Source organism: Abramis brama, assembly GCF_963993115.1.
Source record: "Abramis brama genome assembly, chromosome: 1".
NCBI classification, from domain to species: domain Eukaryota; kingdom Metazoa; phylum Chordata; class Actinopteri; order Cypriniformes; family Leuciscidae; genus Abramis; species Abramis brama.
The window spans coordinates 47,954,188-47,977,623 of record NC_139963.1 but is presented as its reverse complement, the minus strand read 5'-3'; the positions used below and the strand labels follow the sequence as shown (position 1 = coordinate 47,977,623).

At 36.9% G+C, this 23,436-nt stretch overlaps 1 long non-coding RNA gene across 3 annotated transcripts; it reads left to right on the top strand.

The window, feature by feature from the left end:
* The first annotated feature begins 12,892 nt into the window (after positions 1-12,892).
* On the top strand, positions 12,893-16,901 carry LOC311083384. 3 transcript variants are annotated; one of them, XR_014606277.1, is made up of 6 exons: positions 12,893-13,004; positions 13,265-13,352; positions 13,767-13,846; positions 14,027-14,110; positions 15,027-15,148; positions 16,804-16,901. It is a non-coding gene; the product is annotated as an uncharacterized lncRNA (long non-coding RNA). The 3 variants fall into 3 exon arrangements; XR_014606278.1 differs by having other exon boundaries at positions 13,755-13,846; XR_014606279.1 differs by having other exon boundaries at positions 13,752-13,846.
* Positions 16,902-23,436: the final 6,535 nt, after the last annotated feature.

Genomic DNA, 23,436 nt, shown 5'->3' with positions numbered 1-23,436 from the left:
CCTGAATTCCTGATCTTATTCAGTGTCTTATGTTTTGATTATATAGAACTTGTATTTTTAATGTTGTTTTATAATAGAAGACAATTGATTTTACAGCATGAGAACAATGTTGTTTAGCAAATAATATAAAGGATTTTCAAAACATTTAATGCATTATGCAACATAAAGCAACTTTTTCCTCTACATTATTACTTAGACATCAAGAATCAGTGTATGACTCTCAACAATGTCAGAGTTGAGAGAAATCAATGAAATGCTTCAGCTGCAGTGCATGCTGGGTACCACCAATCAAAACTCACCCATATCTCCCAGCATGCATTGCGGCTTTAATAAATTATGCAGCTGGAGTTTATCTGATTATCTGGAAATTTTGTTTGATTGTCACCATTGTTGAGATTCATATGCTGTTTCTTGATGTCTGTGTGTGTCTAAGTTCTGCCATAATTAAAAGTTTTTAAAAATCAAGTATATTTTTTTGATAAACAACACTGTTAGATATGCTGTAGAATCAAATGACTTATATTATGAATAACACAATGTAAAAACCACAAGTCCTATATAATCAAAGCATTAGACACTAAATAAGAACAGGGATTCAGGCAATATCATAGTCATCGTCATCATCAACACTAAACAGCCAACCTTCTGTAGTCGTGTCTGTCTCTTCTGTGACCATAGTCGCTTCTGTAGTCGTGTCTGTCTCTTCTGTGGCCGTAGTCGCTTCTGTAGTCGTGTCTGTCTCTTCTGTGACCGTAGTCGCTTCTGTAGTCGTGTCTGTCTCTTCTGTGGCCGTAGTCGCTTCTGTAGTTGTGTCTGTCTCTTCTGTAACTGTAGTCGCTTCTGTAGTCGTGTCTGTCTCTTCTGTGACCGTAGTCGCTTCTGTAGTTGTGTCTGTCTCTTCTGTAACTGTAGTCGCTTCTGTAGTCGTGTCTGTCTCTTCTGTGACCGTAGTCGCTTCTGTAGTTGTGTCTGTCTCTTCTGTAACTGTAGTCGCTTCTGTAGTTGTGTCTGTCTCTTCTGTGACCGAAGTCACTTCTGTAGTCGTGCCTGTCTCTTCCGTAGTCGCTTCTGTAGTTGTGTCTGTCTCTTCTGTGACCGTAGTCACTTCTGTTGTCTTGTCTGTCTCTTCTGTGACCGTAGTCGCTTCTGTAGTTGTGTCTGTCTCTTCTGTGACCGTAGTCGCTTCTTTAGTCGTGCCGGTCTCTTCTGTGACCGTAGTCACTTCTGCAGTCGTGTCTGTCTCTTCTGTGACCGTAGTCACTTCTGTAGTCACATCTTTCTCTTTTGTGACCATAGTCACGGCTGTAGTCTTGACTACATTTTCAGGAAAAAATGCTGGAAACAAGGTTTTTAGAATTTCATTTACAAGCGAATTCAAGGCAGCTCCAATCGTCATTCCGAGCGCAATCAAGACATCTCTAATAGCATTAAAGAGATTTCTAAACATATCTCTGTCATCTGTGTCATGTTTGTTATCTTTAGTTGTAGTCTTGTCTGTCTCTTTTGTGACCGTAGTCGTTTCTGTAGTCGTGCCTGTCTCTTTTGTGACCGTAGTCGCTTCTGTAGTCGTGCCTGTCTCTTCTGTTACCGTAGTCGCTTCTGTAGTCGTGTCTGTCTCTTTTGTGACCGTAGTCGCTTCTGTAGTCGTGTCTGTCTCTTCTGTTACCGTAGTCGCTTCTGTAGTCGTGTCTGTCTCTTTTGTGACCGTAGTCGCTTCTGTAGTCGTGTCTGTCTCTTCTGTTACCGTAGTCGCTTCTGTAGTCGTGTCTGTCTCTTCTGTGACCGTAGTCGTTTCTGTAGTCGTGCCTGTCTCTTCTGTGACCGTAGTCGCTTCTGTAGTCGTGTCTGTCTCTTCTGTTACCGTAGTCGCTTCTGTAGTCGTGTCTGTCTCTTCTGTGACTGTAGTCGCTTCTGTAGTCGTGCCTGTCTCTTCCGTAGTCGCTTCTGTAGTCGTGTCTGTCTCTTCTGTGACCGTAGTCGCTTCTGTAGTCGTGTCTGTCTCTTCTGTTACCGTAGTCGCTTCTGTAGTCGTGTCTGTCTCTTCTGTGACCGTAGTCGTTTCTGTAGTCGTGCCTGTCTCTTCTGTGACCGTAGTCGCTTCTGTAGTCGTGTCTGTCTCTTCTGTTACCGTAGTCGCTTCTGTAGTCGTGTCTGTCTCTTCTGTGACTGTAGTCGTTTCTGTAGTCGTGCCTGTCTCTTCTGTGACCGTAGTCGCTTCTGTAGTCGTGCCTGTCTCTTCTGTTACCGTAGTCGCTTCTGTAGTCGTGTCTGTCTCTTTTGTGACCGTAGTCGCTTCTGTAGTCGTGTCTGTCTCTTCTGTTACCGTAGTCGCTTCTGTAGTCGTGTCTGTCTCTTTTGTGACCGTAGTCGCTTCTGTAGTCGTGTCTGTCTCTTCTGTTACCGTAGTCGCTTCTGTAGTCGTGTCTGTCTCTTCTGTGACCGTAGTCGTTTCTGTAGTCGTGCCTGTCTCTTCTGTGACCGTAGTCGCTTCTGTAGTCGTGCCTGTCTCTTCTGTTACCGTAGTCGCTTCTGTAGTCGTGTCTGTCTCTTTTGTGACCGTAGTCGCTTCTGTAGTCGTGTCTGTCTCTTCTGTTACCGTAGTCGCTTCTGTAGTCGTGTCTGTCTCTTTTGTGACCGTAGTCGCTTCTGTAGTCGTGTCTGTCTCTTCTGTTACCGTAGTCGCTTCTGTAGTCGTGTCTGTCTCTTCTGTGACCGTAGTCGTTTCTGTAGTCGTGCCTGTCTCTTCTGTGACCGTAGTCGCTTCTGTAGTCGTGTCTGTCTCTTCTGTTACCGTAGTCGCTTCTGTAGTCGTGTCTGTCTCTTCTGTGACCGTAGTCGTTTCTGTAGTCGTGCCTGTCTCTTCTGTGACCGTAGTCGCTTCTGTAGTCGTGTCTGTCTCTTCTGTTACCGTAGTCGCTTCTGTAGTCGTGTCTGTCTCTTCTGTTACCGTAGTCGCTTCTGTAGTCGTGTCTGTCTCTTCTGTGACCGTAGTCGCTTCTGTAGTCGTGTCTGTCTCTTCTGTGACGGTATTCACTTCTGTAGCCTTGTCTGTCTCTTCTGTGACGGCAGTCACGGTTGTTGTCACATCTGCCTCTTCTGTGACTACAGTTGTGGCTGTAGTCAAATAATGCTTCATTTTAAAAACTTGAAATATTAAATACCAATAAAATATTGGTGCACGTCTGTATCTGATGTTCAATTTTGTGCAAACACACAACATTTCTGACTGTGTACTGATGTAATTTATTGCAATTTTTGAATAGAATCCTCCAGGAAAATGTTGTCTTTCTTCGTCTTGTTGAAACACCATGAAACTGCAGTTTTTTTCCACCTAAAATAAAAGGGAGGATTTAATGTTACAGCTCATGAGTTCATGAGATATATGACAAACGTTCTTCAGAGGCAGCCTTGAGAAAGTATTCCGCCCTTGATCAGTTGCATAATTTGTCAATTCCCAGATAGCAAGCCACCATTGAAACAATGTTAAAGGAACACGCCGACTTTTTGGGACTTTAGCTTATTCACCGTATCCCCCAGAGTTAGATAAGTCAATTCATACCCTTTTCATCCCGTTCGTGCCGTAACTCTGTATGACGCACCCACCGCTAGCCTAGATTAGCACAAAGACTGGAGGTAAATGGCTCCAGCTAGCATACTGCTCCCAATAAGTGACAAAATAATTCACTGATATAATATTTTAAATTGTTCTCTGATGTCTACATAGAAGGTATGTGGCTTAAGTAAGAGCAAATATTCTCCAGATACGGTTTTACATGTCCATTTACAACCCCTAGGATTTGTCCCTTGAATGAAATGGGCTGTTATTACCGTATTTGGAAGGGTCATGCATAATAATGATGAGCACTGCTCTTACTGGCTGTTTCGCAGCCTACATCATTTGTACACAGGAGCTGTTATGTACTCTGAAGGTCAAACATGTAAAATAATCATACTTCAGTTCTCAAACAAAAAATTATTTTTTAACAAATCGACTAGATGCATTGTCAAATGACAAACGTTTCAACTGAAGTGGTGGAGAAGGTCACGTTTAAGGAGCGAGTGAGCTATCTGTAAGCAACCAGACTAACTATTTAGCTCCTGAGTCATGTGTTGCTGATGAAAAATAGGCTAAATTATAATTCTACCCGACAAAAGGGATTGACATACAGTAGATGTAACTGCAACACGCATCACCGCAGATGAGTAGCTGAGCGATCTGTTCATCAAGCCAACGTGCAAACTATCGCAAATCAAAGTGAAAGTAAGTCGCAGACGCTTAACACACACTCTTTATTAAAAGTAAAGCAAAGAGACTAAATGATGTTACTGCTCTCTCCTATTAGCCGATGATCAATAAAAATTTCAGTGACATGAACTCCATTAAATCTGCATATAGTGCGGGAATTGAAGATCGGATTTATATCCATTTCACAAAAACACATTTATGTGACCAGGGGCCTGTTTCAGAAAGGAGGTTCAACCAACTTATTAAAAACGAGTTAAAGCTTGAACTCTTAGATGGGAAACTCTGAGTTTTCGGTTACAGAACAGCTGAAATGAGTTAGTTCAATCAACTCTGAGTTGACTGACTCTGAGTTAAGCGCGTGCACCACAACTATAAAAAGCCATTATCAATGGAGCGCAGATATTATGAGTCACCATGGCAACAGCACCAGACAAAAAGAGGTCTCATCAGCAGAACTGGATGTGCTTCTGCAAGCAGGAACATTATTTTTTTTTTTAAATATCGGCTCCAGCAGCGAAGGACAGAGAGTTAGCCAAGGAGAAAATAGTTGCTTGAGTCAATGCGTAAGTTTACATTTTAATTACTGTTATACAGTGTTGGGTGTAATTAATTACCAAGTAACCTAAATACTGTAATTTAATTAAAGGAATTACTCTTAATTATTCTGTAATTTAAAGTAAAATCTGATGTAATTGCATTAGACTATAGAACAATTCTATTTAACATACATTTTTAAAAGGTATATTTTTAATGTAACCTTATCCCTCTACACACTTTGGTCAATTCAAGAATAATTAATGCAATTGTATATTGTTTATTTGGAAGCATTAAAAATGCAGTTTCTTGTCTTTCCTTGTATTGTTCATGTGGTTGAATATGGAATTTAGTAATTAGTAATAAGTAGACCAATACTTTCTAAAGATAGTCATTATTTCATTAATCTAATTACACTGTTGAAGATGTAATTAGTAATTAATAACTATTTTAGAGTAACTTACCCAACTGTTATAATATCAGAGGTGAAACTGGAAGAACAGTATGTTATTCAACCTAATTTTAATTTTCATGTAGGTGCAATCCTGCAGGTATTAAAAGAACATGGCAGCAGCTGAAAATTAAATATAAAAACATAATTCAGTCAGGTAACCCACATAGCAACATTGTGTCGGCCCAGATCCGGCCCACATCTGGCACACGTGGAAAGATGATCTGGCCCACATGCAGCATGGATCTACGGCACTTGAGTGGCCCACTCCTGTTTGCCAGATCTGGGCCACAAGCAGGCCATAGCAATGCCACATGTCAGCCAAGAGCAAAGAAATAAACCAGAACTGGACCTTATCTGAGCCACAACATCTGTGTATATTAAATATGAAGTCATCTCAGCCTTAATAAGCCTGTTAACAAGCAGAATCACTGAAGGAAAGAAGAGAACAGAAAAAGAGACGAGCAGAAACACAAGAACTATAACTGACTTCAGACACAGTCTAAGATGAAATCAACTGAAGAGAAAAGAAGACATTAAATCTGTGAAGATCTCAGCAGAGGAGGATTAAACAACTCCACAAACAGCATTACCAGCTTCACTTATTACTAACCAGACTGACTTTATTTCTGGCAGACGTCTACAGAAGTTTTATTGAGAATTAACAGAGTTTAACTCTAATGTGTTTCATTTGAAGTCACCATAACAGTGATGAGTGCTTCCATTAGTTGGGCTCTTAACTCTTCTTATATTTTTTGTCTTCTTTGGCTGCTGTGACAGTGTGTTTATCAAACACATTTGCAGCAGCAAAGAAAGCTAAAGTGAAATGAGATCAGGTGATGATGGTTACCTGTTGATGGTTTTATAATCATCATGATATAACCTGTTTCACTGATGTCTTTGAAATCTAAAAATTATGTTGTTCAACTAATATATTCACATTACATACATGCGTAACATCTGCAGCGTGAGGTCCAGCAATATTATTACAATCAGTTAGCAGACTTTAACAAACATGAGCATGAAACATTACTGTTCGATGACAAACACAGACATCAATAATCAACGTATGAATCTCAACAATGGTGACAATCAAAAGTACCTTGCTGCAATGCATGCTGGGTACCATCATAGTACAAAACTCCCAGCATGCATTGCAACATGAATAAATTATGCAGCTGAATTGTCCTATAATTTTGTTTGATTCTAAATATTTGCTTTTATTTTTTTGCTGTTGTTTTTGTTGTGACATTTAGTAGCTTTTCAGTGATGTTCTGAATTATTCTGTTTATTTAAAAAAAAAATATTGTCACCATTGTTGAGATTCATGTGCTGATTTCTCATATCGCTGCGTGTCACCATTGCTTCATTTTTCGTGCTCATGTTTGTTAAAATCTTCTAACTGATTGTTGCTAAATCTCACGCTGCAGTAACACAGGGTTTGTGATGAGAATATATTAATGGAACAAAACAATTTTTAGATTTCAAAGACATCAGTGAAACAGGTTATTTCATGATGATTATAAAACCATCAACAGGTAACCATCATCACCTGATCTCATTTCACTTTAGCTTTCTTTGCTGCTGCAAATGTGTTTGACAAACACACTGTCACAGTGGCCAAAGAAGACAAAAGATATAATAAGAGTTAAGAGCCCAACTAATGGAAGCACTCATCACTGTTATGGTGACTTCAAATGAAACACATTAGAGTTAAACCTCTGTTAATTCTCAATAAAAACTTCTGTTGACGTCTGACAGAAATAAAGTCAGTCTGGTTAGTAATAAGTGAAGCTGGTAATGCTGTTTGTGGAGTTGTTTAATCCTCCTCTGCTGAGATCTTCACAGATTTAATGTCTTCTTTTCTCTTCAGTTGATTTCCTCTAAGGCTGTGTCTGAAGTCAGTTGTAGTTCTTGTGTTTCTGCTTGTCTCTTTTTTCTGTTCTCTTCTTTCTTTCAGTGATTCTTTTTGTTAACTTATTAAGGCTGAGATGACTTCATATTTAATATACACAGATGTTGTGGCTCAGATAAGGTCCAGTTCTGGTTTATTTCTTTGCTCTTGGCTGACATGTGGCATTGCTATGGCCTGCTTGTGGCCCAGATCTGGCAAACAGGAGTGGGCCACTCAAGTGCCGTAGATCCATGCTGCATGTGGGCCAGATCATCTTTCCACGTGTGCCAGATGTGGGCCGGATCTGGGCCGACACAATGTTGCTATGTGGGAAGGCTTGAGCATATCATGGGTGTAGGCTACCTGACTTTACAAACCATTTACATATTACATAACAAAACAGCATCCAGTGTCTAGCAGTGCAGCAGCATTTTTGGCTGAGGGAATTCCTGGAGGAACTTCAGAGCAAGTCCCTCCCAATGATCCAAGGGCCTTCATAAAATGTAAGAGGTTTACATATGTGTTAATTTTTATATAGGCTATTTTTGATATTTCCATTTATTTTTCTTTGGGTTGGGTTTTTGTTGGTCCCAACATATTCTGATGGTAATATCTTTTGTAGCCTCCTGTCCCAACAGAACCCCAGGCAGTTGCAAGTCACCTACTCAATACACCAGAAATTATGACAAATAGTGTTATAAAGTGTACTCAACCAAATGCTCATCTTTACAGGACGATGGGGATAAAGAGTTTCTGCTGCCACAGAGAGGCCTACACAGGTAATGTTAATATTATGTTATATCTACACATCAAACAATCTACACATTCAGATTTTTATGTGGAGTAGCCTATAGAATCTAAGTTTAAATCTAAGTATAAACAGGTATTCTTATCTCTCCCCGCGCCCCCAGAGTGTGGAAGAACAGCAGGAGGAGGGTCCATCAGCTTCTGGTGCACAGATGAACACAGTTCAGTGATTTCCAGTAAATGCCACAGTTTAATTCTGTAGAATTTGTTTAGAACTACATTATGTAACTCTAATCTACTACTGTATTTTCAGTTGCCAGTTAAGGAATTATATAGACTTCATCTTATTAAAAAAACAAAAAAAAAAAAAAAACAAGTAAAAATAGCAATATTTTATTTATTAATAAAATATTAATTTTATTAATAAAAATGTACTGTTTAAACACCGCTTCCTCTTTAAAAAAGAAGACGGAAATAAAGGGTTTACCGAAGAAAACCTGCTCCCGACCAGGGGCCTCATGTATCAATCTTGTGTACGCACAAAAACTTTGCGTACGCCAGCTTTCACGCTCACGGTCGGATGTACTAACAGTGAAATTAACGTCCCTCCACGCCAATTTCATGTCTGGCGTACGTACATTTCTCATTGTTTTTGTCCGTTGGCGACTCTTACAGGCAATGAAGTGAAGTTGCAAACATTACACAACGAATTGTTCTACAAGTCTATCGCACCACCACCTGTGGGAAGCATTGCTATTAATTTGCAATTTATAAAATAATTTACATATATTGTCACACGAGCCTTATGGGAATATTCTATCAGTTATGCAATTAAGAAAGAACATATAAAAGCATATGCAAATTGATGCAACCCTTAGTCTATGGCAATGGCAGCTTGGCCTTATAGAGGACATTGCTAATGGCAGAATCTGAAGAGAACGAGTTTTTAGGGACCACAATGATTTTCTGGCCCAGGATGATGACTGCCAAACTCTCCCACTCATATTTTTTCCTTTTGTTATTAATTCCGGAGGACAAAGTTCCAAATAAAATATTTTTTCCCGTTTCTACCTCCGATAGTAGCACCTCCAGTTCACTTTCTGTAAAGTTTCGTTTCTTGCCGCTTGCTTTAGCCATTTTCTTACTGCTTTCTTTTGCCAAAGTGGACTCATTACCATATTTAAATTGATTTAATTAAGGGAGGAGACTGGGGCGTTGTGCTCGTGCATGTGCGCTCAATTTTACGTTAATTGGGATGTACAAAGAGAATATGCGTGGGATCCTTCGTACGCAGAGATTCAGACATCTGTTTTTTTTTAAAAAAATTAAAAAAAATTCACCAATTCAGATTGGTGTCTGAATCTCTGCGTACGAAGGATCCCTTCGAATGTTTTAGTATGAATTCAACGCAAGTCTTTGTACATGAGGCCCTGGTTAGGTTCACAGAGTTAGTTGCCATGGTAACTGACTCTGAGTATAAGTTACCTCTCTTTCAGAAACGGGCTTAACTTACTCTGCTTTCTCAGGTTTGACATACCTCCCATTCTGAAACAGAAAACCCAGAGTTTCCCTCATTTCAGGGTTAACATACTCAGAGTTTTCACTTTACCTCCTTTCTGAAACAGGCCCCTGTTCTGTGGGAAGGGTATGAAAAGTGCTCACATCCCCTGCACAGCCTGGAACACACCATTTATCCATGATTTGCCATTTTTGCTACACTCTCAGAAAATAAAGTACATAATTGTACCTTTAGGGGTACAATGGCTTGTCACTGGGGCTGTACCCTCAAGGGTACAATATTGTACCTTAACCTTTAAAAGAAACGGTACATATATGTAACTTTTAATGCTTTTTGATCCTCTAAAAAAAGTAACATATATATACCTTGAGGTCCAACAGCAAACACTCCAGTGTTAATTGAACTCTCCTGGGAGTTTATATGACTCCAGACTCAAGAGTGTTAAAGTTAATGATATAATTAAGTGATTCATTGAGTGATGATTGAGCATTATTGAAGACACCTGATGTTAACAAGCAGACTCACTGAAGGAGAAAATATATTTTTTTAAGACACCGTTATGGAGATCAGTGTTTGCTTTAGTTGGGCTCTTGACCCTTAAAGCATTAACTTTAGAATTTGTTTGGCTGTTATATCTGAGTTATAACTGCCAGATGAACAAAGAGAAAAGTTGATCAGGTAGTGCTGGTTATGTTTTGACATAATCATAATTTTACCTGATTCACTGAATTCATTTAAAGTCTAATCTCATACTTAAATGTTTATTGTTGATTACGACATCACTGTGATTCTACAGCGAAAGATTTTCAGCATTTTCAATATAAACTAAATATTTGTAAAAGTTGTTCTGATCAAAAGACTTTGAAAATTCCTTTATGTAGACACACTGACATCAATAATCAGCCTATGAATCTGAACAATGGTGACAATAATAAAGCATGTTGCAGTGGCTGCCACCAATCAAAACTCATTCATGGCTCCCATCATGCATTGCGGTATGAATAAATTATGATCTGAATTGTCTATGTAATTTATTTTCCCTAATTGAATATTCTTTTTGTCACCATTGTTGAGATTCATACACTGATTATTGATGTCTGTGTGTGCCTAAAAGAAAGATTTGTTTTATCAGAACAACTTTTAAGAAATCCTCTAGATTATTTCAAAACTTCTGGATTTTATGCTATAGTATCACAGTGATGCTGTGATCAACAATAAACATTTAAGTCAGAAATTATATTTTAAATGAGTTCAGTGATTCAGGCAATTTCTGAGTATGTCAAAACATAACCAACACCACCTGATCAACTTTTCTCTTTGTTTATCTGAGAGTTATAACTCAGATACAACAACCAAGCAAAATCTAATGTTAACAGTTTAAGGGTCAAGAGCCCAACTCAAGCAAACACTGATCTACATAACGGTGTCTTAAAAAATGATATTTTCTCCTTCAGTGATTCTGCTTGTTAACATCAGGTGTCTTCAATAATGCTCAATCATCACTCAATGAATCACTTAATTAGATCATTAACTTTAACAATCTTGATTGTTAATTTAACATTCATATTTTAACACTTTAACACTCTTGAGTCTGGAGCCAAATAAACTCCCAGGAGAGTTCATTTAACACTGGAGTTTTTGCTGTGTTTAATATTTATCAGTATTTAATATCAGTAAATTGACTTACAAAATTTTTATTTCCTTTATTTCAAGGCTACTAAAATATAGTGATAAGTTAAAATATACCTTAAATGATTAAGGTATCATTAAAACCTTAAAAAAAAACAAAAAATAAAATAAAAAATTACTTAGCAGAGGCTGTCTTTTGATATTGTACCTTAACCTTTAAAAGAAACGGTATATATTTGTACCTTTTAATGCTTGGGGACATATATGTACCCTTTTGACCCTCAAAAAGGTACATATATGTACCTTGGGGGACAGAAATGGACTCCTGCTGTACCCCTATTTCTGACAGTGTATTGCACTGTAAAAATTAATACGCTATATGTACTCAATAAAATTGTGGCAATAGATTACAAGCAATATTATTAATTAAATTTAACAAATTAGAATTGAGTAATAATTAAATCATAATTTTAACCATTTAAAATGAGTAAAATTTGCAACCATTTTTTTTAAACAAAAATATCTGAATAACAGACAGATGTCAAAGATGAATTAAGAACTCTTTATTTTTATTGCCAACATTGAAGACACCTGATGTTAACAAGCAGAATCACTGAAGGAGAAAACCGTAATTTTAAGTCACTGTTGACCCTTAATTCATTAACTTTAGATTTTGTTTGGCTGCTGTACCTGAGTTATAACAGCCAGATGAACAAAGAGAAAAGGTGATCTGATGGTGTTGGTTGTGTTTTAACATAATCATTATTTCACAATCATTTAACCTGAATCACTGAGCTCATATAGAGCCCAATTTCTGAGTTAGGTTTACTTTATTAATTATAGCAGCACTGTCCTTGTACAGCATAATATGTTTAGCCTTTTCAATGAAATCCAAATGATCAAATCAATTAAAAAAAAAAATCTTCAATTTTTTTTTTTATGTAGACACACATAGACATCAAGAATTAACGTATGAATCTAAACAGATCAACTCTGAACATAAGCTCATTATTTATTCATGCAGCAAAGTATGATGGGAGCCATGAATGAGTTTTGATTGGTGGCACCCAGAATGCCCTGCAACATGCTTTATAATTGTCACCATTGTTGAGATTCACAGGCTGATTATTGATGTCTGTGTGTCTACAAACTAAACAAAACAAAACAAAACTATTTTATTGTATATGAGACACTTTTAAGAAAGTCTTTGGATTACATTGTAAAAGTTAGAAATATTATGCTGTACAAGGACAGTGCTGCTATGATTAACCCCCTGAGGTTGGCTATCGCGCCGGCGCGATAGGCTCGTTTTTTTCCTTATCAGTGAAAAAAATAAATAAAAAAAAATTACTTTTTATCTTATATGCTTGTTATACATCAATCGATCCTGTTAAGTGTGTATTATTTTTGTGTATACTCACAATAAAAACAAAGTGTTGTGCTTTTCGCCAAATAAAGAAAAATAAACATGATGCGAGTTCTGCCTTCTCTCTGTCAGTGAAGTCAATTCTGAAACGCGTCCAAAAATGAACTATAACTCGGCGAATACTCAGTCAAACAGACATACAGACACACAGGCATGAAGCTTGAATTATCTTCTTTTAAATGAAGTAATTTATATAAAAAACAAATATTCTCAACTTGTGAAATCTGTATTAAAAAGAGATCGAGCCGATGTCGCGTTGTGCTTGTGAACTTTCAAGTCGCTTTCAAACACTGGAGCGGCCGCGGCACAGAGTTGCCATGGAAACGCCGTGGGACCACTGCGACTGGTAAGCAGGAAAACTCCCTCTCTCGCTGTTGTTTTCAAATTCACTGCTTTCAGGTGATATTAGTCTCTAAAATCACACGGATAATACACACAATTGTTCTTGACACTTCTCTTACTTGTAATTGATACGCTTATGTTGAATATTTACTTTTATAGACATGGCTTTGTGTCTTCGGAAAAAGTCCATTAGCATCTCAACCGTTTTCAGAAGAGGTAAGTTAAGCTAAGTTAACGTTAACTCGGTTGAGCTTTTGTTTATGAAAGTTTGGGCTTTTAATCACCTCTTATGTGTATATGAGAGGTTTTGTAAAGGTTTTACTTGGAAGTGAGCTAATTTATTTTACACAAACGTAAACATAAACGTATGTAATCGGTGACGTCACTTACATGGAGAACTTACACTTAAGTTACATGGTTGAAACTAGCTCAATGGTAAACAAATATTGATTAAAAAAAATGTTCTGTGATTTCAGCAGCAACAAAATAACCCATAACAGAGGGAAAGCTCCACGACTTCAACATTTCTGAAGAAAGCTACTGCCGGAGAAGTAGGAAATACAGGTAACGTTAGGTAGGTAACGTTAGGAAATCCAAAACTAAAGAATTAATTACTGATTTTAGGAAACAGAGTCCCCCTCTTCCCCTCACTATCATAACCTATTGAGATAATACAAGAATACAACCTTGGCACAATAATTGATAGTAAGCTATGTTTTGAATTACACACTGATGCTGTTTGTGCCAAAGCCCAGCAGCGAATGTATTTTTACTGTAGACTGAGGAATTTTAACATTGACCCCACTTTGATGAGAATGTTTTATTCTTGTTTTATTCAGTCTGTTTAACCTTCTGTTTTATCTGCTGGTTTGGTTCCTTGTCTACAAAAAACGATTAGAGAGTATTGTTAGGACGTGTAGCAAGATTGCAGGCTTTAACTTTCCCCCTCTCTCACACATTTAGCAGCTCCTCCAACAGAGTGGCAAAGAAGGCACTATCTATTGCAGCTGACCCTAGTCATCCTTTGTCCTGCCAGTTCAAGCTACTTCCCTCAGGCCGTAGGTACTCCATGCCCAGATGCAGGTCAAATAGATTCAGAAACTCATCTCAGAAAAGCATTTCACCTCTGCTGTAGCTTATATATAATATAGCTTAGCTATAGCTTCTTACTTGTAATAAACCTGGCATTATATAATGATATTGTTGGCTCTGTGACAAATGGTTTGTTGTGTTCCTAGATCCTTCAATGTTGATGCCCTGGCCTCCACCGTAGCAGAGTTGGGCGGATCATCATCTCTAAGGCGCTATGAACCATATGATTAGTAAGTAAAACTTCAAACATACACTAATGTCTAACATGCACTAATTGTGTTGGTAAAAAAATTATGTTTTGAAAGAAGTCTCTTATGTTCACCAAGACAGCATTAAAAACAATAATATTGTGAAATAATATAACAAATTTTAAATAATTTTTTTCTATGTGAATATATTGTAAAATGTAATTAATTCCTGTGATCAGAACTGAATTTTCAGCATCACAGCTTCATATGATCTTTCAGAAATCATTCTAATTTGATGATTTGACGCTCAAGAAAAATGTATGATTATTACCAGCTTTCATTTTCTCAAAGGCGTAGCAGGATACCCAGGGCTTGGTTTACACCTATCACAATTTCTAGCCACTGGGGGACCATAGGCAGGCTAGGGGAACTCATATTAATGTTAAAAAACCTCATAAAGTGAAATTTTCATACCATGCAACCTTTAAGTGTTTTATACCAGTTTTCTATGTGAGGAAAACGCTTAACTGTACATAGTAGTCTATTTTTAATTAGTATGGTGTTTACAGAGTTATCATTTATTTATTTTAATATCACTGTCTATGCGTTAAGTCACGTTCTGCAAGTGCAAATCTCTAAATTCAACTTTGAACTTTGGTATTTTACAGGGGACAAGTTCTCAAATTCAACTTTTTATGCTCTTGAGTTTTGCTACTCTTTTACTTTCATAAATAACCTTCCTGATAATGTTCGGGGCTCAGACACACTCTCCCAATTTAAATCTAGACTAAAGACACAACTCTTTAGCCAAGCATTCAATTAACACATCTCATAATCTTGTTTTACAGTTAATATGTGATGAAATAGTAAAAAGTGCACATGATCATCTTTTGCCTGAAATAATATGAACTGCAGCTATGCTAATCTTTCTCCTGTTGCTTCCCTGTTTCTATCTCAGGATGCTCAGCAAGTTCACTAGAGATTATAGCAGCTCCAGTTTGGATCCAGCCTCACTTGTGAAGACTTCAGATGATGGCAACTATAGATGGACATAAAAAAACTGCCAGATATTAAGGTGGGGTAAGCGATATTTCAAAAACGCTGTTGGACACTGTTGATATTTGGAATGAACCCAAACAAACACACCCCTCTCTTCAATGCTCCACCTCCAAAACTCACCAGATTGCCCAGCAGCCGCATCACCTTATTGGTGTAAATAACTAATTTATGTTATTGCATGACCTGCTCAATAAAAGCGCAACACTAAGAACGTTTCAGGAAACACGTTTTTAATTATGATAAGGGCTGGATTTCCCGAAACCTTCTTAACGCTACGTCATTCCTAAGTTATACCTTAAGCTGTACCTTATCGTTAATACGTGTTTCCCGAAACGTTCTTAGTTAATTGTACCTTCTGTAAGTCATACGTTCGGATATTTCCCCACCGGTTAATCAAAGTGTGACAACACCGGTAATACCATAATAGAAGTGACGCGCATGCGATGCAGCGTGCTCGTTTTTCCAGGCACGCATATGCCACAGCGAGGTGAAAACATCTCAACTTTTCAGAATGCCACAAGCGCACCGCAGGTCATGTGACAAAAACCAACCGATCAGCTTTGGCCTTTCCGTAACAACATGGAAAACTCGGCCGAACAGCCGATCATAGCTGTACAGGGCGAGTTTTTATTTCTCATCTCCATAAATATATCTAGTAGTAAAGCTAATGCAAGGGCTAGAAATCAATTAATCCTTTGCTGATACTTCCTCGTCATCATGGAGAGCGCAGTTCATGGTTGCATAGCAACGACAGACGCCACGGGAGCGCAAGTGCTTGTAGAAAGGAGAGAGCGCTTTCCACACGTTTTTAGACGCGATATGTGAACGGCTCCTAATTCAGGATAAACTGAGAATCTATTTGGTTTAAAATCATTTTTGTTTTGTTTAAAATGGAGATCACGATAACATACATCAGAATAACATGTTTCAGTCTACTTAAAAAAAAGATACTCAATTGAATCATTAATTCAAACACTTTTAAAACCAATTAATTCAGTGTCTCATTCATAAACACCTGGGCTGGGTTTCCCGATAACGTTGTCTCTTAGCGTGCTACGAAGACTCTTAAGGTATAAGAGAACCATACCTTAGAAAGCTGCTAAAGATATTCCTTCTTACGTGTGACGTTACCCAGTGCTGCCCGTGGCGATGCTGCTGAATCTGCTGATATCGATGGCTCGAGAATCAATTATTCTTTCGTGCAGGGGCTGCTTCACTGCGTTAACTGAGAAAGCGGTGTTCTTTATAAAAGCAATTAAGAAATGTACGCGGGTTGGGTGAAAATAAACACTGACATTATGGATTCGGATGGCAATAAAATCACAGACTTACCCCTGTAAATGTTTAAAATACCATACAAACCCATGAGAAACAGTTAGCATCTACTTACAATTTAACTGACAGTATGCTTTCACTGGCCTTTGAAAGCACTCCGCGGACGGCGCCGTCTTTTAGCACAACTATTCGCTGTATCGCTGCCATAGTTTGAGCAAACTCCCCACAACAATCATTCCCTTTAAATAGACTATTAAACCTATTAAACTATTAAATGGTTTGCCAGCTGATGTACATTTGATTGTTGTTAGATTTTTAATTATATTATCCAGTGTAATGACAATTTTATTCTTAGCTTTAGTCCTAACTGCTTTTTCTCAATGTTTTTCACTCTGTTACAGGTTGCCAGGAAGAATCCTTCTCTACATTGTTGCTGTTCCTTTTTGATCCCTTTTCTCCTGGAGTTCTTTCTGGTGTCATTAAAATGTCTTAACTTGAATTGTGTCTGTTCATTATACTAGAGACAGTTACACACAAAATTAAGAAGATATTTTTCAATGTCAGTATAGCCTACTTTTTTCATATTGGATAGTCAAGTAACTCCAGGGCTGTGTACATAGACATTGAGGGGGACAAGTCCTACACTGCAAAACATGCTTTTCTTACTTAGTATTTTTGTGTTGTTTCTTGTGTTGTTTCCAGTCCAAATATCTAAAAATTCTTAAATCAAGAAGCATTTACTAGAGAAGTAAAATGACATAAGAAATTCTATTTTGTTTTCAGATAAACAGAGTAATTTAAGTAATTTTTGCTTAAAACAAGCTAAATTATCTGCCAGTGGGGTAAGAAAAAATAATCTTGATTCAATTGGAAAACAAGATTATTTTTTCTGTGTTGCACACCGGTGCACGCCGTTTCCAGGAACGGGAAGACGTTGCGCACCGTTTTGAACTTGAACGTGCCCCAGATCATTGTACTTGTTTACACTGTCTCGCAGCGCTGTGAGGAATAATACTATAATGGAAAATTTACCTCAGAAGTACGAGGAGCAACAGATCCGAGGCTATGGAATAATGTAGTAAGTTTTTTTTTCATTCTCAAGTGCGGCGCGTATCTGTGCATGAATGAATGAATGAATGGCAGAGATGCCGCTGTTTACCACAACTGGCAAAAGACGGTTTAAATTTGAATCGTTTCTGTCTGTGAATGTTTCGCTTTTAGCAAACTGTATTGCTGAGTAACTGAGTAAAAATCGAGTGAAATATGTTGAAATAAAATGTATTTGTATAAGCAACGTATTAAACTGCAAATTAACATTTATATTTCTTATAATAAAAACGAAAGTTACTATGTTACAGACATATGAAAGACAACATTTCATTGATTAGTTTTGGATAGATTATACATTTTTACTGTAAAATATCTGCCACCTCAAATAAGCTTTTGTTTGCCAATTTTTGCTCATATGTTAAATATAGTATGTTTTGTCAAAAATAATCAAATAATATGTTATAGTGTTTATTCCAATGTAGCCTAGGCTATATTCAAGTAATGAATCCTTAACTTTGAAATATGTATGATAAAATGTATACTTTAGTTTTTACAAAGAAAGATTACACTTGAATTGTTGTTGTAATTGTAACCTTTTTAATAAAAAAATAAATACAAGTTAGATGTAAACAAACTAATAAAAGGTAAATATAAGCCTTTTCTTTAAAATAATTTTTTATTGTGTTTTATTAGTGACAAATTTGGGGAGAGGATAAATATTCCAAAACTGAAAATACAGTATGAGAATTAACTGCACAATTACTAGACATGTTTTCCTTTTGATATTATAGGCCAATTTGCAAGAATTGAAAAATAAAAAAAAATTGAGATGCTTCCAACTGTTGCTCTTGCATTCTTTCTTGTGACACACCTGAATGAATGGCTCATTAAGTATGCGGGCCCCATTGTCTCCAGGTGTGAACCACTAAATATGCATGATCGTTGACGCCCACTCCGCATATGGCCTTTCCAGACAGAAAGTGTTTTGCAAAATTTAAATCAATGCATTGTGTTATGTGAATGATTAGGCAGGATAATTTTCACATCAAGAAAAAACTCTAGGCGATGACATCCATTAGTCAAAAGTCTTATTCACACATATTTAGAATGTGTTTTATGGCCTTATTTCAGAAACTTTAGTTTTTAGTTTTTTCAATAACCATGCATAAACATTATTCTCTCAAAAATACAAACATGAACATGCATGGTGCTCACATATGATGGTAGCCCTGTTTGTGCTATATAGAGTGAATTTACACCTTTGCCATTAATATGTTTATAAGCAACTGAAAAAAGCAAAAATGTCAGGGCATGTCAGAACATCTCAAGGGCCCCAAAAACACCTCAGACCCCAGAGGGTTAATAAACCTAAATTAGTAAACCTAACCATGGACTTTAACCCATGTGATATAGGCCGGGAGCCAGGTCCACTCCTCAGGATGTTTTTGCTAACTTTTTTTCACTATTATTTCCTATTATCTTATACCTTGGGCCATCACAAGTTGATAATGACCACCCCCAACTCGGCCCCGTTTGGTCTCAGGGGCCAAAAAACACCCTTTTTGGGAAAAGCTTTTGGCGGAATGATGTAATTGTGAATATAAAGGTACTGCAGCTACATTAATGGCCATATAACCCTAAAATTGTGCATGGTGTATCCTGACACATAGGGGAAACTAGCAGAAAAAGATTCTGGGTATTGCTGCCTTTTTTCTGTCAAATATCACCCTTAACATACCCCAAAAGACTAATAAATGGCTGTCTGCCTGACAAATTGTCATCAAAAGTGATCATTTTCAAGCATTTTATTATATATATCACTGCCTGAAATGTACATGAAAAACTTCCCAAGTTTATAAGCTTCAATTTAAGTCCATGATGATCTTTCTATCTAGAGGATTATAGCTGGTATAACCAAAGTTCTCCATTGTACCTCAAATAGGAGAAAACAGTACTTTCAAGCATTACCATTCCTTATGGGTTCCATAAGTCCACAAAGTCCTTGCAACACAAGGAATAAAGATGACTCTAGTGTGTAGTCTGTTATCAAAAAAACAACCTTCAATAGAGTAAACGTTAGTAACCTTCTGTACAGGTAAACATTCTTTACAGCCAAATGGCGAAACTAATATACAGCTCAAACATAAAATAGAAAACATTTATTTGGTTCTTAGATCTTTTTGCTGCTTATCCATGCTGTACTTTGACGACTGGTCATGTTAGTGTGTTGTATTAGTGTAGAAAATAAACTCTTAATCATCATTTTCCTCATCTTCATCTATATTTGTATGGATTTCATCAGTTTTTGGAGCCAAGCACTTCGATGTGTTCTACATACCTTCAAGGAGATTGTGAAACTGAGCGAGCTTCTTCTTCTTCGGACCTCTCCACACTGGTGCGGGTGACAGCACAGCAGCACGAGCGGTCTTTTTTCTCTCTCTTTCTTTTCTTTTTGCTTTTGTTTTGACTTGAGCAAACAAAATCTGTTCTCACAGCTGGTAAGGTAACGTGGTTGAGAACTTTGTCCAGCAGAAACTTTTTTTCAGAAGCAGAAAAGTTTTTTTCAGCCAGTTTTTCATGTACATTTGAGGCAGTGATATATATACTAAAATGCTTGAAAATGATCACTTTTGATGGCAATTTGTCAGGCGGACAGGCATTTTTTTTGTCTTTTGGGCTATGTTGAGGGTGATATTTGACAGAAAAAAGGCAGCAATGCCCAGAATCTTTTTTCTGCTAGTTTCCCCTATGTGTCAGGATACACCATGCAAAATTTTAGGGTTATATGGCCATTTATGTAGCTGCAGTACACTGTAAAAAAATTACTGTAGAATTTACAGCAACTTACTGGCAATTTTGGTTGCCAGTAAGCCTGTAAATTTTACAAGAGTACTGTAAAACATCAACTACAATTTAACAGTAAAAATACAGCACTAATAAATTGCTGTAAAATTTACAGCAACTTACTGGCAATTTTGGTTGCCAGTAAGCCTGTAAATTTTACAAGAGTACTGTAAATCATAAACTACAATTATACTGTAAAATTATACAGCACACCTGTAAAAGCATCGAAACAAGAGCAGCTGTGAATTTACAGTTCTTTAATGTAATCTTTACAGTATGTTACTGTTATTAATAATGTACTGAATTAAACCCTGAGATAACTCACTACATTTGAGGAAATTAATTGGTCAATTGCCATTAAATATTTACTAGAAACGTCAATTTAACTAAATCCTACTAGTGATCATCATCACACATGAATGAGTTGAAGAACATAAAAACTTAATCAATGCTTTAGCAACTACACAGTCACTGCCTTTAAATAAAGCAACATGCAGCATAACATCAGTGTTTCTCTGCTCATCCTGGACTGAAGCTCAGGCTCTACTCTTCAGCACAATGGTGACACACAAAACTCAACAGAAACCCTTTAAATCCTAACAGATCATTAAAACAGTAACATATCTCCACTATAGCATTATGTGCAAAAACACATGAAATCACACAAAGCAAATCACAGAATTGTACTTTTTGTTTAGTAAATTTGACAGTGAGATTTTACTGTAAACAACTGACTTAAGCCACAGCTTTAGATGAAATCACCTGAAGAGTGATAATCATAATCAGACTTAATGCGAAATAACTGAGGTTTAGATGTTGATGATATATTGACAACATTTAATTTGAAGTTACCATGATCGTGATTAGTGCTTTCTTTAGTTGGGCTCTTGACTCTTTATTTCTATAACATTCATTTTTCTTTTGCTACTATAACCATGTCTTCATAAGACAAACTGGTTATGGCAATAAAAGCCAAGGAAAAATATACTGTGGTGTTGATGGTTGTGTATTGATGATGGGGTATCAATGTCTAGTGGATGATATGCTGATGTTGACCAGAGTCTATTCTCTAATTATGAAAAATTGGTTGTAAGAGTCATATGATACTACAACATGTCATGAGATCAGATAATTTGTGTTTTACATATTTTCGAATCACAAAACTTCACAATTTACAGGAACACACATATATCAAGAATCAGCATATGAACCTCAACAATGGTGACAAACAAAATCTTCAGATAAACAGATAAACTCTGAACATCACAAATCAAGCTACTAAAAAGTCACATCAAAAACAACAACAAAAACAAAAGCACATGGTAAAAATGAAAGAAAATAATACAATTCAGCTACATAATTTATGCATGCAGCAATGCATTCTGGGAATTATGTACTATGGTGGTACCCAGCATACATTGCAACATGAAGCTTTTCATTTGAATGTCACCATTGTTGAGATTCATGCGCCGATTGTTGATGTCTGTGTGTGAGAAAATAACATGGCATTTTAAAACTTTCTATGCATTATATATTTTTTAAAATGTTCAAATTATAGCAATGCCATGGAATATCATGTGTGTATGCTTAATAATTAATCATATGAAATGACCCACATGATTGCTCAAGAATAGATTAAAGTGTGAATGAAATGAGATATAGTCTTGTAAGCTTTATTGATGACATCATCAATACAGAGCCATTAACACCATAGCACTTTTCTCACGGCTCTTTAGCTATAACTGTTGTGCCTCATAAACACACAGTTAAAGCAGCCAAAGAAAAACTAATGTTCCAATGTCAAGGGCAAGAGCCCAGCTAAAGCCAACACTGATCACCATCATGGTAACAATAAAAAAAAAACATCAACATCTAAACCTCCGTTAATTCTCAAAAAGACCTTCTGATTATGACAGAAATAAAGTCAGTCTGGTTCGTAATAAGTGAAGCTGGTAATGCTGTTTGTGGAGTTGTTTAATCCTCCTCTGCTGAGATCTTCACAGATTGAATGTCTTCTTTTCTCTTCAGGTGATTTCATCTAAAGCTGTGGCTTAAGTCAGTTGTTCACAGTAAAATCTCACTGTCAAATTTACTAAACAAAAAAGTACAATTCTGTGATTTGCTTTGTGTGATTTCATGTGTTTTTGCACATAATGCTATAGTGGAGATATGTTAGTGTTTTAATGATCTGTTAGGATTTAAAGGGTTTCTGTTGAGTTTTGTGTGTCACCATTGTGCTGAAGAGTAGAGCCTGAGCTTCAGTCCAGGATGAGCAGAGAAACACTGATGTTATGTTGCATGTTGCTTTATTTAAAGGCAGTGACTGTGTAGTTGTTAAAGCATTGATGACATTTTTATGTTCTTCAACTCATTCATGTGTGTTGATGATCACTAGTAGGATTTAGTTAAATTGTTGTTTCTAGTAAATATTTAATGGCAATTGACCAATCAATTTTCTCAAATGAAGTGAGTTATCTCAGGTTTTAATTCAGTACATTATTAATAACAGTAACATACTGTAAAGATTACATTAAAGAACTGTAAATTCACAGCTGCTCTTGTTTCGATGCTTTTACAGGTGTGCTGTATAATTTTACAGTATAATTGTAGTTTATGATTTACAGTACTCTTGTAAAATTTACAGGCTTACTGGCAACCAAAATTGCCAGTAAGTTGCTGTAAATTTTACAGCAATTTGTTAGTGCTGTATTTTTACTGTTAAATTGTAGTTGATGTTTTACAGTACTCTTGTAAAATTTACAGGCTTACTGGCAACCAAAATTGCCAGTAAGTTGCTGTAAATTCTACAGTAAATTTTTTACAGTGTACCTTTATATTCACAATTACATCATTCCACCAAAAGCTTTTCCCCAAAAAGGGTGTTTTTTGGCCCCTGAGACCAAACGGGGCCGAGTTGGGGGTGGTCATTATCAACTTGTGATGGCCCAAGGTATAAGATAATAGGAAATAATAGTGAAAAAAGGTAGCAAAAAACATCCTGAGGAGTGGACCTGGCTCCCGGCCTAATAATGAGCTGATGAGTTGAATCAGGTGTGTTTGATTAGGGAGAAAAAGAAAACGTGCAGTGTTGGGGTTCTTCAGGACAGGTTTGGGAATAGACTGTACACGTAATACGCATG